A 16,588-nucleotide genomic window follows, 5' to 3' on the forward strand; every position below is an offset into this window, starting at 1 on the left:
TAGAATTAGAATAGAAATATATTATTCCTTCATATATGTCAAGTTACATTTTAAACACAATGTGTCTTATATTGAAATGAACAATAAACATGTAGAAATTTACATACCGCATGGCCAAAATGATAGATTTTTCGGAAATCATATTTTAAAAAAAACCACTGATTATTTTGTTATTTATTTACATTTTGTGATTTGTAAACCACTAGTCCTTTTGGAAAATATAGGGGATGCGTAAAATTGCTAATTCTGGCGTAGGTAGTTTGGCATTCTGTACAGTTTTGTCACATGGGGATATTTGATCATTAGTTGTATTTTTCGTAATTTTAAATAATGTTTTTTTTAGTTCATTGTTTGTATATATACAATTTCAGAGATACAGGTAAATACATTCCTTGTGAGTTCAATTTGTATTTTATGACATAGTCTATTTCTTTCTTTTTTCACGTAATTATGTGTGTATAATCTGGGTACACGGTATTCTTTACCAATAATAAAATTCTGGTAAAATAAATGGACGTAGTTTCGGCAAATTCATGTATTCACATTTTGGCACATATCGCATGTTACTTAGGTACAATGTAAGAACATTTGGGTTCAGCTTGTGTAAAGTACAATTTGTGTCATCACAATATTACAGTATATATACGCCATCTTGGTACTGTATGTAATTTAAGAACAATGTGTATGCTATTTACGTACGGAACATTATGAAGGTAAATTGTATGTACACGATGTAGTTTCTGACAAACATTGACTCCATCCTTCTGTCGACCGCTCTTTTTAAGTCATTACTAGTTTACGCTGACGAGAACCTGGGTTTAGAATAATAATTGAGCTGTCATATTTATTCCGGAAAATTATTAACGGCATAGACTCTATTATTAGACAATAATACCACATGATTCATTTTTCGACAAGGATAATTAGTTTGTTTATATATTGCAAGTGATAATACGTGCCCTATGTCATGCTAAAGTAAATTTTTGTCGTGATATATACATTGATGTAGCTCTAGATACAATGTGCATAGAGTGTGGGTAATTTTGTATGTATACAGTCTCTAAACCAAAATTCAAAATCTTCAATAATTTGAATTCTTCAATAAGAAATAAATTTTATATGCGCTACGATTAATGGAAAACTTATTCATTAACAAAGTGAATTTTAGATATACCACAAAGCTTTCCACACGTTCAACAATTACCATTTTTCTGCGATTCCCTGATTCCCCAAAGAACAATCGGAACCCATTTACAGAGAGATCCATTCGGAACTCAATTAGATTGGAAAAATGCAATATTGAATATCGATGGATATTTCTTGTTATTATTCTATTTTATTTGTAATCATTAATGTCATGCTGAAATGTAAAAGTACCTCATGTATTTTCAAATTGGAAACTATATATGCAATATATTTGACCAGAAAAATTCAACGTAGATCGACTGAAAAAATCACAGACCAGAAAAAAATACAAAACCTGTCCTTTATAAGTACAGGTTCATGGATACACACGTAGTATATAAAAGTAGTAAATAAATATCGTGGGAAAGACGCCAATTAGCCGAGGCTAGTCGTCCCCTGCTATACTCTTCCTCCTAGCGTTTCAATACAATAGCGAGAGTCTTGACCACCACTGTGAGTTTGAAAGGGAAGCATGTTGGCCATTGTCCACTTGTAAATCCCTGCGGTCAGTCTGAGAATGGCCGGAGCTCTGACATCTTTGTTACAGTGTTGAAAGTGAATCGGTTGTGGTCAGACCGTATATCTAATACGTATTAATAGTTTTGGGGGAGGTGACACATACTATTACGAGAAAATCGCCGGTAATCGGCTCCCAAAGAAAACAATTTTGGTTGAGATAATGACCTACTGTGGGCTTCCTTGGTAGTGAGGTATATTTGGTTATTGTTACATACTTATCGGATGGTCCCATTCAAATGACCACTAATTCGGCCAAAATCTAAATTCTAAGCCGACCAAGCATTTTTTTCCGGATAAAATCTGACAGGCTTTCAATATCATTCAGTCAAAAAAGTTGTAACGTGTGCTTGCTAATTACCAGGAAAATATCATTGTATATGTCGACAGAAATAAAATGGTGTAGGTTTATTTACATCTATATAATTAATTCATAAAGATCTATTATATAAATACTCTTGTATGCACTTTGTGGTTTTTTTTCGGGTAAAAACATATCCATTCATATCAAAGGTCGTTTTTGTGCAAAAACAACCAAATGTACAAATCAAGTCTTCTGTCGACATACAACAAAAAATGAAGCAACTTCCGGAAAATGTCAACCGGCTCATGACTTCAGCTATTAGATAGAACTGTCATATGACATAAGCGGATTATACGGGTGTTCTAAATAAGTCTGTTATAAACGTATACATGTTACTAAATACCGTACGTTTGATAAGCGGATCGGTGACTGAAGAGATTGTTTGTTCAGATTTGATGATAAGTCTTACCATAACAAAACGGCTGATGAATATCACTTTTGTTTACACATAAGTACTTATTATTGATTTATATTCCTAGACAAATCAGTTTAGTTCAGTTCTTTATTACTTTTAACTATGTGGTTCATCAGTGGCGCATATATGCAATAATTATTATGATAACATTCAACTCCAGAGTTAATGACAATATGCTGGTTGTATTAGGATGAGTACAGTGTAAAAATGTTGCATTGGTATTTTCGATATTATCATTTTTTTAATTGTAATTTATTTCACATGATTATGCATCGCCCGGAACTATGGTATTAAACTGTTAAACTGTCGAAACACTCATACGAATCGAAAAAAAACAACAGTCGAAATACTCATGCGAATCGAAAAGAACAAAAACATTGCTTTTCAGTTTTAAAGTTAGATCTCAACTCATCATTACTTGACTTAACATATTTTATTGCATCGGAAATAAATATGTTCGGATTATGTTATTGTCGGACTCTACATTGTACATATATCATCAAAGTAAACAACAAATATGATTTATCATGATGATACAGTTGAAGGCGGCTTTTTGAAGTCCCGATACAAAACCAACAATTTATAAGAAACTTACATTGAAAAAACATAATTATAAATCTACAACTAACGCATATAGGCCTACTGTGTATCTGCTTAAAAGCTTACATATATGTGTTTTCCACTGGACTTAATTTAAGATTGCATATGTTGAAACATTTTACAGTCCACAAAGCCAAATTCCCATTGTCAATTAACAGCAAACTACGGTTTGAATAATTTCGTACACGGCTATAATTTCGACATTCAAATAAATACAGTGATGCGTATCTTTCTTTTTCTTGAAGTGGAGAATTTCAAGAAATATTTCGTCTGCAAAAAGACGTCGAATAAGACAATAAAATGAAGTGGATCAATAATGGAGCCTTGTGGTACTCCAACCCTAAAATCAATCTTTTTCAGAAAATGAATTATTGATGAATACTTTTTATTGTCGATTACTTAAATGATTTTCTAACCATAAAAAAATGACCTGATTTTTCAAAAGAATTAAGCTTTTCAAGTTGACCCTCATATCACCATTTGTTTTTTAATATTGCATTTAATTTGTACCAATTCGCAATTTTTAACAATTTTGGTGTTACTTATCTAGCGTAACTGTACGTATACGTAATGAATTATATTGTAAATGAAAAATAAGAAAACCTGAAAATTATTTGCTATGCAGTGTAATGACATTTTATGTACATAGCATATAAACATTGTATAAGCAAAATCACTGTCTTTGAAAAATCAATAGCGAATAAGAATAAAAACAAACAAACAAAACAAATATAAACAGAAAATAAACAAACTTAAAACATGATAGAAGATTAAAGCTTCACGATCGGAGCCTACCATAACATCAAAAAAGAAAGCAAAATGCAAGCTATAATTATTTAATTGTAAAGAAAAATAACACAAATTGTCAGACACATTGTTCTTGAATTAAATCAATTTCCAATAAAACCCAACTATATTAGATCTAAATCTTCCGAAATATCATCAGCTAAATTAGTATAATACATAAATAAAATAATAATATTCAGAGTGTAACATTTCACGTTATGAATTATGAAGTACCCGCCCAGTATGAACAGTATACAGCTGTTCTGTACCCTCATCTTCACGACAAACATCCACACCGCCATCTTCGTCTTGAAGAAATAACAAAAGAGCTATAATTTATATCTGTGGTTTTCTATTTTCTATTCCGAAGAGTTCCATCGCCGTAATCACAAACTACAATTACCGAAATTAGACCCAAACAAACGAGACGATTTGGTGAAAGTTATTCTCCGATTGTCACGTGTTTGTTTTTCACACAAGTAATTTACCATGTTATGTATTTTCTCGCTCAAACGCATCCTAATTACCTGGAGTGTGACGGGCGCATTCGACAGAAGACACCCAAAAATTACTGGTATTTGTTGAACGGGTTGTTTAGCCTAAACTCGCTAATTGGGTTACTGTAAATTACCTCCAGGGCCGAACGGGATTTGGTCTGAATGTTGATGTTGACTGTCTCGTTTATATTTAATTTATTCTGATAGTTTGTGATAATTTTCTTTGAACGCAAGTCGAAATTTACTTCAAATCTTCCAAATGATAGTCTTTTTCTCGCGGTTAATTTGACATCATGCCCTCATACTGTCAAAAATATCTCAAACGATTCTGTTTTATAAAACATCAGCGTAGTTTAAATTGGTAGCTCCAAGTTATTAACTTAAATTAATTATGTTTCGATAATTCATGATTGTCCTTATATTAACAATTGATATACTGAAAATATCGCATGTATAATGTCAAGTGAAACTATTTCACTTTTCTATTTTGATATGATAAAATATACCTAAAGAAAATGTAGGATCACTCAAAATTTTAAAAGAGAAGTAAATCTTTATCTAAAATATAATTCTACATTATATTTTTATGTATCCAGACAATGTCTTTTTTGTTATTACAATAAATTACGGCTTTTCGGTTGTCAAGGCGACAGTGACAAATCAAAGCAAAGACACGTGGAGTTGGAAGAGATACCAATTGCGACAGTAACTCAAAGGTACTACATTTGACTCATCTGATAAGATAATTATAATAATAGGAAAAATAAATAAATACATAAAGAAAGAAAACAAATAAATGGTATTTAAAAAGATTTCCCTAAAAGACATTCCTTTACTATTTTGTATACAAATAACGTATTAAAGTTCATACATTATGTATATATCCCGAATTAAAGTTGAATAAGAGAGAAAAAACTTTCAGTTCGATTGATAATAGAACCTACATATCCTACATAGAACTCGAACAAAATGTAAAAAAAAAAAAAAAAAAAAAAAAAAAAAACACACACACAAAAGCCAACAACAAAAAAAAACAATATTATATGTATATCAAAATATAAGATCTGACAGTTACTGGAACTCTGCCTGACTACCAAACCAATGCAACAGCTTAAATCAAATGCAAAAATACACGATTTATTTACGAACATTCGGAGACATGGTATAATCTGAAATATGTCAAGTATTTATTTAGAATAATCATGTATAATTGTTTATCCTATTTTACCAAGTGCGCATCAAATTAATTGCTCCTCCCTTTACATGGATAATGACTACTCCCCGGAGAGGCCTACCGAGCTTCAGTATGCCACGCAGTACCCCCGTGGGGAGGGGCGGGAGACCTCAGTTGAATCCCCGGGTATAAAATTATCTTCAAAGCCACCCCATAGGTTTACGTGTCGCCTTGGTTATAAGTAGGGAGTTCTACATGTACAGATGTAGATATTATAGATATATAATGTTGTGAGGTAGTGAAGATTATATAACAATAAACGATGATACACGATTATCTTATCATCCTAGAACAACACATTTACAACAACCGCTTTGTGAGTTCTAATGACATGAGAAAAAAATATGGATGTTTATCGAGTTATCTCCCTTTAGTACGTTTTTTTTCTACATGTCTCTATGGTGAATTCAATTCCAGAGATCAAAAATGATGTTCAAACAAAGTGAGAAATTCTGGAGACAGCGGTTTTTTCGACTGTACAACGTCGTTCGACGATACAGTTTGCAAGAAAAAATAATCTGGATTTCGCAATTGTCTAATAGTGCATATACTATTTATTTATTCGTGCTTCCGTTCGTCCGTCCCGATCATTCATTCATTCATTTTCAAATTTACCACTACAATATAGACCTTCGGGAGTTCACAAATAGGTTTATTACTATTTTTTGAGTCGCGATCGGTGGTTTTAATCTAGAACTCTGGCTTTCCCATCACCAAAACCTTCAACGTAATTAAAGGACCACAGCTATCGTTAGTATTGACCAGTCGAATGCCAACCCAGATATCTGACAATACGACAAATATTCGGTCGCAATCAGAGGAAATTCAGCGACTAAGCGGTTTGTTAAGATAATAAAAATCCACCTTAATTAAACATTAATATTAATTCAACTAGATTAAACCATCTATTCATCCATATTGCTTTACAGACGCGATGAATTGGTTTTAATTTTGAAAAATGAACAATAATGGCCGAAAATAAAATCCCATAAATTATCTCCCATTTTTTATGTCAATGAAGATTTAAATTTCTATGCGATGTATGGTGGTCAGCATAATCAACTACAGGAGTCAATTAGTCGGACACGAAATGCTGACCGTTACATGCCAAGTTGATTAATGACGAACCGTTGCGCTGGACACCGGAAATGACTGCCACGTATAGGAGATTATCATTTATATGGCAGGAAGTGACATCACATCACTCATCGCTGAACTAATTCTAACTAATCATTTGATTAATACAGATATAAATTCATTACAAATATGCTAATTATAGAATTAAAATCAACATTTTGACCTTCCTAATCTTAATTCGATGATAAATGCTTACTAAGTTGCTATGGAAACATTTTAGCCAATATATCACCAACGGCATATAGTACAAGGATATTATAATAAAAGACAGACTGGTCCGAGTTCCGTCTTTAGTTGAAGCCGGATTTTATGTGAAAAAGAAAATAAGGAGCCATTTTATTAATCAATTTTGGTTCCCTTTTTACATGAAATGGATTCAAATGGATTTAATGCGTGTTCCCAAATTCAGACTGCCATGAACATTTGACACGAAACGGTTGTTTTTCTGATGTTTTACATAAGTAAAGTTTAATAGGTCTATGACAATCCTCGAATCTTTTCAGAAATAAAAGCATTACAAATATTTTGTTGATGTCATGATTAGTGAATTTACACATATAATACCGTGCTTCTCGATAACAGTTTTAGACTGTCTGGGAAGTCTGTGTTTTTCACAACTGACCTTGAAAATGGCGCGGATCAAAGGTCACGCCTCGTCTGGAATCATTAGCACATTCGTAACCCCTATGCGTGATTAATCATGCCGATGCCTTCCTAACAACCCGAGTATATTAGTACACATTGAAAGCATTCGAAATGAACTCAGTTGGGCGTCGAAGATAGAGTATCTCATGGAATGAAATATGAACGCGGTATTGTGTACAATCTGTAGGGTGTGAATGAGAAATAATCAATTTGTATGCAAGTATATATCTATATTGATCTTGTAGTGGCCGAATATGTAGTACTACGTGTTCCAGCTCCGAGTAAAGATTTTTTGTAAAGTCTAAGTGGGTCAGTTGCAATATCCCCCTAAAATAGGCTAATCAAACCATTGACTGTATGGTTTGTTTTAAAGCACTGTCTCGTTTTAGAAAAGCAAATGCCAAACTTATTGACAACAAAGAGTAACTATTTACATCATCATGCCCAGAGCGAAATATAATAATCAGCTTTTCTATAAGCAATGACTGAGATAGCAGTAAGTAAGTAAATATAGAATCAAGGGTATTGGTGCTCGTCAATATTGTTTCTTTCCTCGAATAACATCTAGACCAAAGAAATAGAATGTCACTAAATTGCATGTTGAATATTTTTCGTATTGTTAATTTTTCAGTTATCATTAGTAGCATCCCTGGATCTTCTTTATCTACAATGCTGAATTTCTCTATCTGTTCTGTGTTCAAAGCATTAATTGTTTCCAATATAAGATTTTTTTGTCTGATGGTGACCGAAATGTATTATTTGATCTATCAGAATTAATTCCCTTCGTTTACTCGATGTAAAACGAAGGGAAGTAACTCTGATGATGACGGTGTGAAACGAAGGGAGGTAACTTTGATGATAACGAAGTGAAGTGTACAGTAGATTTGAAAAATTCAGCAAAATTAAGTGCAGGCTTTAATTATGTACACACAGCTTTTTAACCTTAAATGACATCTATATCAAAGTATATATATTTTTAATCTACACAACATTTGCAATTGTTATGCAGAGTTCATTTTTGGACAAGTCTGCTTTTTGTGGTGTTGTGAGCCTGTAAAAACCATGGTAACCAAATTTGTTTTTTTTGAAAAAATGCAAAAAAACTGGGATTTTCAACCCAAAATTACACCCCCTCTAGGAGAATTTTTGTTCTTGAACACAGTTTAAAACCAAGCATCACTGCCATGATAGCGGAACTGAGCCTATTTTGACATAGGTATATCATTAAACTTTTGAGCAATCTTACCTCGTACCCCGGCTATCAATTTCTGCTGCTACAGTATTGAGTTTTTCTATCTTAGACGCACATTCGGATATCCTCTAAACCATTAATCTCGAACCCATTTTGGGGAATTTCTTTATGCAAATGTGAAGCTTGCATATAATTCTCTAGATTGAATTCACCAATTTTAGGACATGTACATTTTTTTTAATTTTTTATGCATATAATAAAACAGGGGCTTTCTGCTTAATAAAAATCTCACCCATGGCCATTCGGTCTTACTGTACACTGCTACCTGATGATGATGGTGTGAAACGAAGGTAGGTAACTCTGATGATGACGGAGTGAAACGAAGGGAGGTAAATCTGATGATGACGGAAGTGAAACGAAGGGAGGTAACTTTAATGACTCTGATGATGGTGGTGTGAAACGAAGGTAGGTAACTCTGATGATGACGAAGTGAAACGAAGGGAGGTAACTTTGATAATAACGGAGTGAAACGAAGGGAGGTAACTTTGATGATGACGGAGTGAAACGATCGTAATCAATACAATACACATAAAATATGATCAATTAAAACCAAAACACTGTCTAAAACGATAGCACGTTCATTGTGGTCTAAGTTGGAAACTGTGTTTTTTTTAAAGTTAGTGCAAATGAAATCTTAACACTTTAGTCACTTCTACACACAAAAGGTTTTTTTTTTCATTCGACGAAAAAAAAAATATGTTTGACCGTTTGACATAGACACGCACTTTTCCCTTTTCTATTTTGATCTTAATATAGTGTGATTTATTATGTATTGCTTACAGAAACGGTACAATGAAATGAATTAAATTCTTTTAATAACAATAAATATTTTGGGAATTACTTCAAGTGAGACATGATTCAATGAATTACGTCTTTCCATTGACTGTTACAGATGTAACATGTATACACAATTTTAGATAATTATCTTCCTTTGTAAGAAGTCTTTTTATAGAAACGGAAAAACGCGAAAAATCAATGCTGGTTTAACCGAAGAATTACTCTCGTTTTTCATCGGTAACTTGGAAATCTCTAATGTCAGGAGACGTAATTATGATTCCTTTGCTATCATGAATAATTTACCTACAGTAGAATTAATCTTGACGCAGTCACTAACTTCATTTGTTTTGGTCGCGTGCAAATACAATACCATAACTTTTCCAGACAGTAAAAGGTTATTAGCTTTTTGCGAGCGTACGGTTCCCTTGTCCAGGATTTTGTGACCGCACGCGGGTTTACAATTAGAAACAGAAAGATTCCCGCGGTTTCTAACAACAGACTTCAATTTTTCACTTGAGGAATTTTCACTTGTGTTTTTATAGACATAAGGTAGTCAATCAGCGGTCAAACGCTGACCGCGACAACGGCTGTACAAGAGTCAGGTGGTCGAAGAGAATTGAACAATTATCACAACAAAAACCATGAAATAAACAGATTAAACTACTGAAATTTCGTGTTAGATTTAAAAATGAGATCACATTTCACACTATTAATAAATTCATAACAAAATTTGATGATATTTTAATCCTTTTCATAAATTCAATATGGAAATTATAAATCGTGTTCGGGTACCTATACAGATTTAAATACCCGCGGAAGGATATACTATATAGAGATAATGCTCTTTGAAAGTAGCATTAACCAAAATACTGTGCGGCATTCAGAAAGGCGAAATATAACACCGGCATTTTAGATAAAGCTTCAGAAAATGAAATTGGTTATAATATATAGGATTGAACACATATTATAAATCCTAATCCGTAAAAAGCCCCATCGAGTTCATGTGTATGGATGGGGTTAATGTTATTGCACGGGGTCATGATGCCGATACGGGGAGAGAACCGTCAATTATCTGTAACCGCAGGGAAATATTCTCGCAAATCTCGCAAAAATGTGCATTTTGTATTTCAAATCAAGTTGAAACGAATATAGTGCATATGTAAATCAATTCTAATGCAAATTCCATTAACTTAAATGATATTTTGTTATTCCACTTTTTTCTTAAATGTTAAATATTTTTCGTTCATCATATACGTCAAATCTGATTTTTTTCCCTGTGAAGTTCTTGTCCGGCAATTTACAACACGTTTTATTTTGAAATTTTGAAACAGCATTCCATTTCATCAAAATTTTTATTTTGATGTTGAATTAAAATATGATTGGTGCAACATCGATAAAGGTGATTTCATTTTAAATTAGTCAGCAATCGTAAAAAACACACGATTAAATCAGTCATTAAACATATCTAAAAATATATGATAGCATTGATGATAAAAAATATGGTAACCAACGGACTACAAAATTGTCCAGTAATACTCTCTGTGCTACCATTCTTAAATGTTGCACGTTATTCAGATTATTCAGAAATTATAGCATTAAGAATCCAACATGGAATTTAGCACAGACATGATTAGAAAGTACAACCAAACAATCACTATCTTCTTAAATCTATAATACGGAACTAATTCCAGTTTCATAGATCAAAGATTACATCCCCAAATAAAACAATAAGAAGTATTAATGTTAAACCCTTAATGCATGAACGCGTCTAATGCATCAAAACGACATAATTCAAGTGTATGTTTATAATTTACTATATAAATTTTTGTTGTCTTAACAGACAGCCTAACAAAACATGGTGGTCTGAAGAAGGTCAACGAATTTGATGACAAAATCATGTGAATTGTTGAGAGTATCCTCGTTATGCTTGTTATGGAGTCTTATCATTGGATATTGGTATTTAATGCAGCTTTAGATACAAAACTAAAACGAATTCACAGGAAAAAATAGTATTTTTCAAAATCACTTGACATGCACTTCATCTGAAATTGACATTGATAATTATTCTTGAAAACGTGGCCTCATTTTCTTTTCAGTTGAAATTTAGGTCAACCTATACCGTGATAATTTGACTTTGTTCAAATGAGGTATTATCAAAAGTAAATTAAAGATGCTCCACCGCTGACAGAGCATAAATGATATTCATAATTTGAACAATAATTGGTGTTAAATCATGTATATGTATGTCTAATTAATACAAAAATGATATAAAATAATTTATTTTGGTGTTTTGTATGGGCAATTAGTACTTCTTTTCAAATAGTAAATAGTGCTATGGAATTTTTTCGGGATGCAATCAATATTTTTTTTTTGATATTTTTAACTTGAAATAAAATTAGAAACTCAAACTTTTCAATGATGGAAATGGTGTAAAGTAAGTAACTTATGTAACTGAAGAAAAAAAACATTTCGTCTGCTCCTGTTTCTGATAGTGAAAACGTACCATTTGTCAGCGGCGGAGCATCTTAAATTATTTGAAGACATAAGCATGTCGGATAGGTAAACGACAGGTAAGCGACAAAGATGACTATGGCTTTTCTCTTTAAATGTTTCTAAATGATTTACAGCTATACATACACAATGTTACATATTGGTATGACAATATTCTCATCATGTTCGATAGCGATGTTTAAATAATTTTCTTGACAGAAAAGTCCTCCAGTTGTTTTTTTGCCTCAAAAGAGTATCCCGTCCGCATGTCGAATGATAAAGAATACCAATCATATGGAATACGAAGCACAATAATATACATAGAAGATAATCGATATCAAATATTAGTAAACATTTCATCATTATAACATTTTGAAAATTTGCCCTACCATCTCTAATAACGGCATACGTATTTTTTCTCTGCCAATGAAAACAGTTTCTTGAGGATGAATGAGCGAAATTGATAAAACGCTTCATTACATTATGTTTTGGTACTCCAAAAAATACAAGTACTCAGTCTTCAAAGTTAACACTTACTGAAGTCTGAATAGCGCCCTTATGCTCACCATAGATAGTATTTATTGGCACATTAGTATGGACAGTATAGGGCCTCAAAGATTTATAGGCTTTTTACTCTTTTCATTTTGGTAATTCAGTGGAGACTTTATCATTTTGCCACAAGGTCGTCTGTACTTTCTGATACAACATTTTCGTCTACCTTTTTGGTGGTTAAGGTAGCAAGAGTAGATAGTACATGTACTGAATGGAGTACTAGGTACTGACGTAGTATTGGCATGTTGTGAAAGTACATGTAAGAGGCAGACACAGTAGATAAACACTGTAGTCCACGTCAAAATGATTGCATGTCAAATTGTTAGATTGTTGCAGTGTTGTATCTGTGTGACAAATTGTTACAGTGTTGTATCTGTGTGACAAATTGTTGCAGTGTTGTATCTGTGTGACAAATTGTTACAGTGTTGTATCTGTGTGACAAATTGTTACAGTGTTGTATCTGTGTGACAAATTGTTGCAGTGTTGTATCTGTGTGAAATATTGTTACAGTGTTGTATCTGTATGACAAATTGTTACAGTGTTGTATCTGTATGACAAATTGTTACAGTGTTGTATCTGTGTGACAAATTGTTACAGTGTTGTATGTGTGTGACAAATTGTTACAGTGTTGTATCTGTGTGACAAATTGTTGCAGTGTTGTATCTGTGTGCAATATTGTTACAGTGTTGTATCTGTATGACAAATTGTTACAGTGTTGTATCTGTATGACAAATTGTTGCAGTGTTGTATCTGTGTGACAAATTGTTGCAGTGTTGTATCTGTGTGACAAATTGTTACAGTGTTGTATCTGTGTGACAAATTGTTACAGTGTTGTATCTGTGTGACAAATTGTTACAGTGTTGTATCTGTGTGACAAATTGTTACAGTGTTGTATGTGTGTGACAAATTGTTACAGTGTTGTATCTGTGTGACAAATTGTTACAGTGTTGTATCTGTGTGACAAATTGTTACAGTGTTTTATCTGTGTGACAAATTGTTGCAGTGTTGTATCTGTGTGACAAATTGTTACAGTGTTGTATCTGTGTGACAAATTGTTACAGTGTTGTATCTGTGTGACAAATTGTTACAGTGTTGTATCTGTGTGACAAATTGTTACAGTGTTGTATCTGTGTGACAAATTGTTACAGTGTTGTATTGTGTGACAAATTGTTACAGTGTTGTATCTGTGTGACAAATTGTTACAGTGTTGTATCTGTGTGACAAATTGTTACAGTGTTGTATCTGTGTGACAAATTGTTACAGTGTTGTATCTGTGTGACAAATTGTTACAGTGTTGTATCTGTGTGACAAATTGTTACAGTGTTTTATCTGTGTGACAAAATGTTGCAGTGTTGTATCTGTGTGACAAATTGTTGCAGTGTTGTATCTGTGTGACAAATTGTTACAGTGTTGTATCTGTGTGACAAATTGTTACAGTGTTGTATCTGTGTGACAAATTGTTACAGTGTTGTATCTGTGTGACAAATTGTTGCAGTGTTGTATCTGTGTGACAAATTGTTACAGTGTTGTATCTGTGTGACAAATTGTTACAGTGTTGTATCTGTGTGACAAATTGTTACAGTGTTGTATCTGTGTGACAAATTGTTACAGTGTTGTATCTGTGTGACAAATTGTTGCAGTGTTGTATCTGTGTGACAAATTGTTACAGTGTTGTATCTGTGTGACAAATTGTTGCAGTGTTGTATCTGTGTGACAAATTGTTACAGTGTTGTATCTGTGTGACAAATTGTTACAGTGTTGTATCTGTGTGACAAATTGTTACAGTATTGTATCTGTGTGACAAATTGTTACAGTGTTGTATCTGTGTGACAAATTGTTACAGTTTTTTCTCTATTATTATGATATAACATATCTATACACATACAGAGTGAATTTTGTACTGTATCAAATATTTCACGTAAAAAACTTTTTTGTAGTATTTCGTTTTGAAGAAAAATATTTGAGTAGACACAATATTACCGCTTTCAAATGGTTTTTTTTCCACTATCAAAAATAGGAGCAGACGATTTAGTATTTTTCTTCAGTTACAAAAGTTACTTACTTTACACCATTACCACCAAATAAAAATTTCAGCCTCTAATTTTACTTCTAGTTGGAAATATGAAAATAATTAATTGCATCCCGAAAAAAATGTGTGGCACTATTTCTTATATGGAATGAAGTAATGATTGCGCATGCACCAAAGGCGAAATAATTTTTTTCATATTATTTGTTGTGTTAATTAGACATATATCTACACGATTTACCACCAATTATTGTTCATATGATGTATATCATTTATGCTCTGTCGGCGGTGGAGCATCTTTAATATAATAATAATTTGATATAATATTTCGATCTTAGACACTTGTCATTCTACAAGATTGACATATTTTCTAATAGTATTGTGATATTTCAATTAAATATTTCCTGTTCAGCTTATTTTCTATAAGAGAGATATATCCTCAACTCCGTTTACTGTCACCTGCCCGATCACGTGGGTTTTCTCCGGGCACTCCGGTTTCCTCCCACACTAAGATCCTTCGCGCGCTTACATCCGGGCTATCGAGAGTGATTTGCATAGTTTGTATAACTTGTTTCGTAATCGATGTAAAATAAAGTTTATATTTATAACTCCTTTTACTAAAAATGGCGTGAAAGAATCGTTTTTTTTGATAATTAAACATCCTACCAACCACTATACAAAGACAAAATATCTACAGGCGTATATTATATGCAATGAGCTTGACTTGAAATTCAAGAATAATTCATATTTATTTCAGATGAAGTGGATGTCATATTAATTTGAAAAAATAATTGTGAATTCAGATTAGTTTGGTTTCTAAAACTCAATTTACGGTCATTTTCATGTACGTTTTATCTGAATATGACTTAAAAAGACATGTGAAATTCTGGCAAATTTTAGGTGAACTATATTGATATTGATTTGGAGCTTCTAAGCCAAATTGACATGAATTTACATAAAAAAAAACATAGCATATTTTGTCTGTGTAGTGTGAGTTCATTGAAATGGACATACTACGATACTCTTGTTTGAAATAACACTTATCATCATTGATAGTTTTTACATGTGATTGACAGGTTTATGAATATCTACATTAAGATTTGATCTGCATGAGGAAACAGTTTATGACATCGTACCAAGAAGCAAACCACAGAATGTTAGCTGATTATGATGCGGTACAGTTTTGTGGTTTTCGATTTTGATTCAAGATGGATACAATTTCTTTTATTGAGATATCTTCGGCATAAATGTACCAAAATAGTTGAAAGATATATCATATAAAATAATCTCGACGCCATAGTTCTCATAAAGTTGGTATTTCTTTATCTGTTCACCTATCTGTGTATAAGGATTTGAAGGATCGGTCACCCTGGGAATACTGTATGAAATATTAAAGTCCGTGGAATGATTAGCTAAATCTTTGCTCTGACGACTTCACATATGAAATCAATTTCCAAATCACCGTTATCAGATATAGAGAACGGTTTTCTTTTGGCCAAATGCCTTATGACATTCGCAAATAGCCCAAGACGTATTTCAAAGACTTCTGAGTTAATAAAAACCACAATCTTTGGGGCATATGTCAAATATAACATATTTTATACCCTCATAATCCAAACTCGATGAAAACTTCAGAATGGCCTTATCAGCTGATTGGCTGACCAGTGCCCCATATCTCCCGCCATTTCTTATCGCGTGACTTATGACCATTCGTGTTTTCACACTGCTGAAGAGCGAACGTCGGCCATTAAACGTCAGTTCGGATCCTTCTGGACAGGAATCAGGTACCCTATCGACTATCAGTGTGATACATCAACAGTATAATAAAGAATTCAACATGTACTGTAGCAGCTTATGTGCTAGAGAACTTGTTGAGAGAGGCTTATGGCTAAATCGCCGTTGTTCGGGGAGTCAAGTGTACGAGAGAAGCGTTCACAGTGGGGTGTAGGTTAGCCGCCATGTTTCTTCTCTTCTCCTACTGGTCTGTTATGCTAAGAACAAAATATGCGTCTCTACATTAAGAATACAAACCTGCTTAATTCCCACTGCGAAAGTCGTTATAGTTTATTTAATAATATAAGTAGAATGAACATGTTTAGATACCCCATTTTC

This window comes from Argopecten irradians, chromosome 14 (assembly GCF_041381155.1).
Source record: "Argopecten irradians isolate NY chromosome 14, Ai_NY, whole genome shotgun sequence".
Classification (NCBI taxonomy): Eukaryota; Metazoa; Mollusca; class Bivalvia; order Pectinida; family Pectinidae; genus Argopecten; species Argopecten irradians.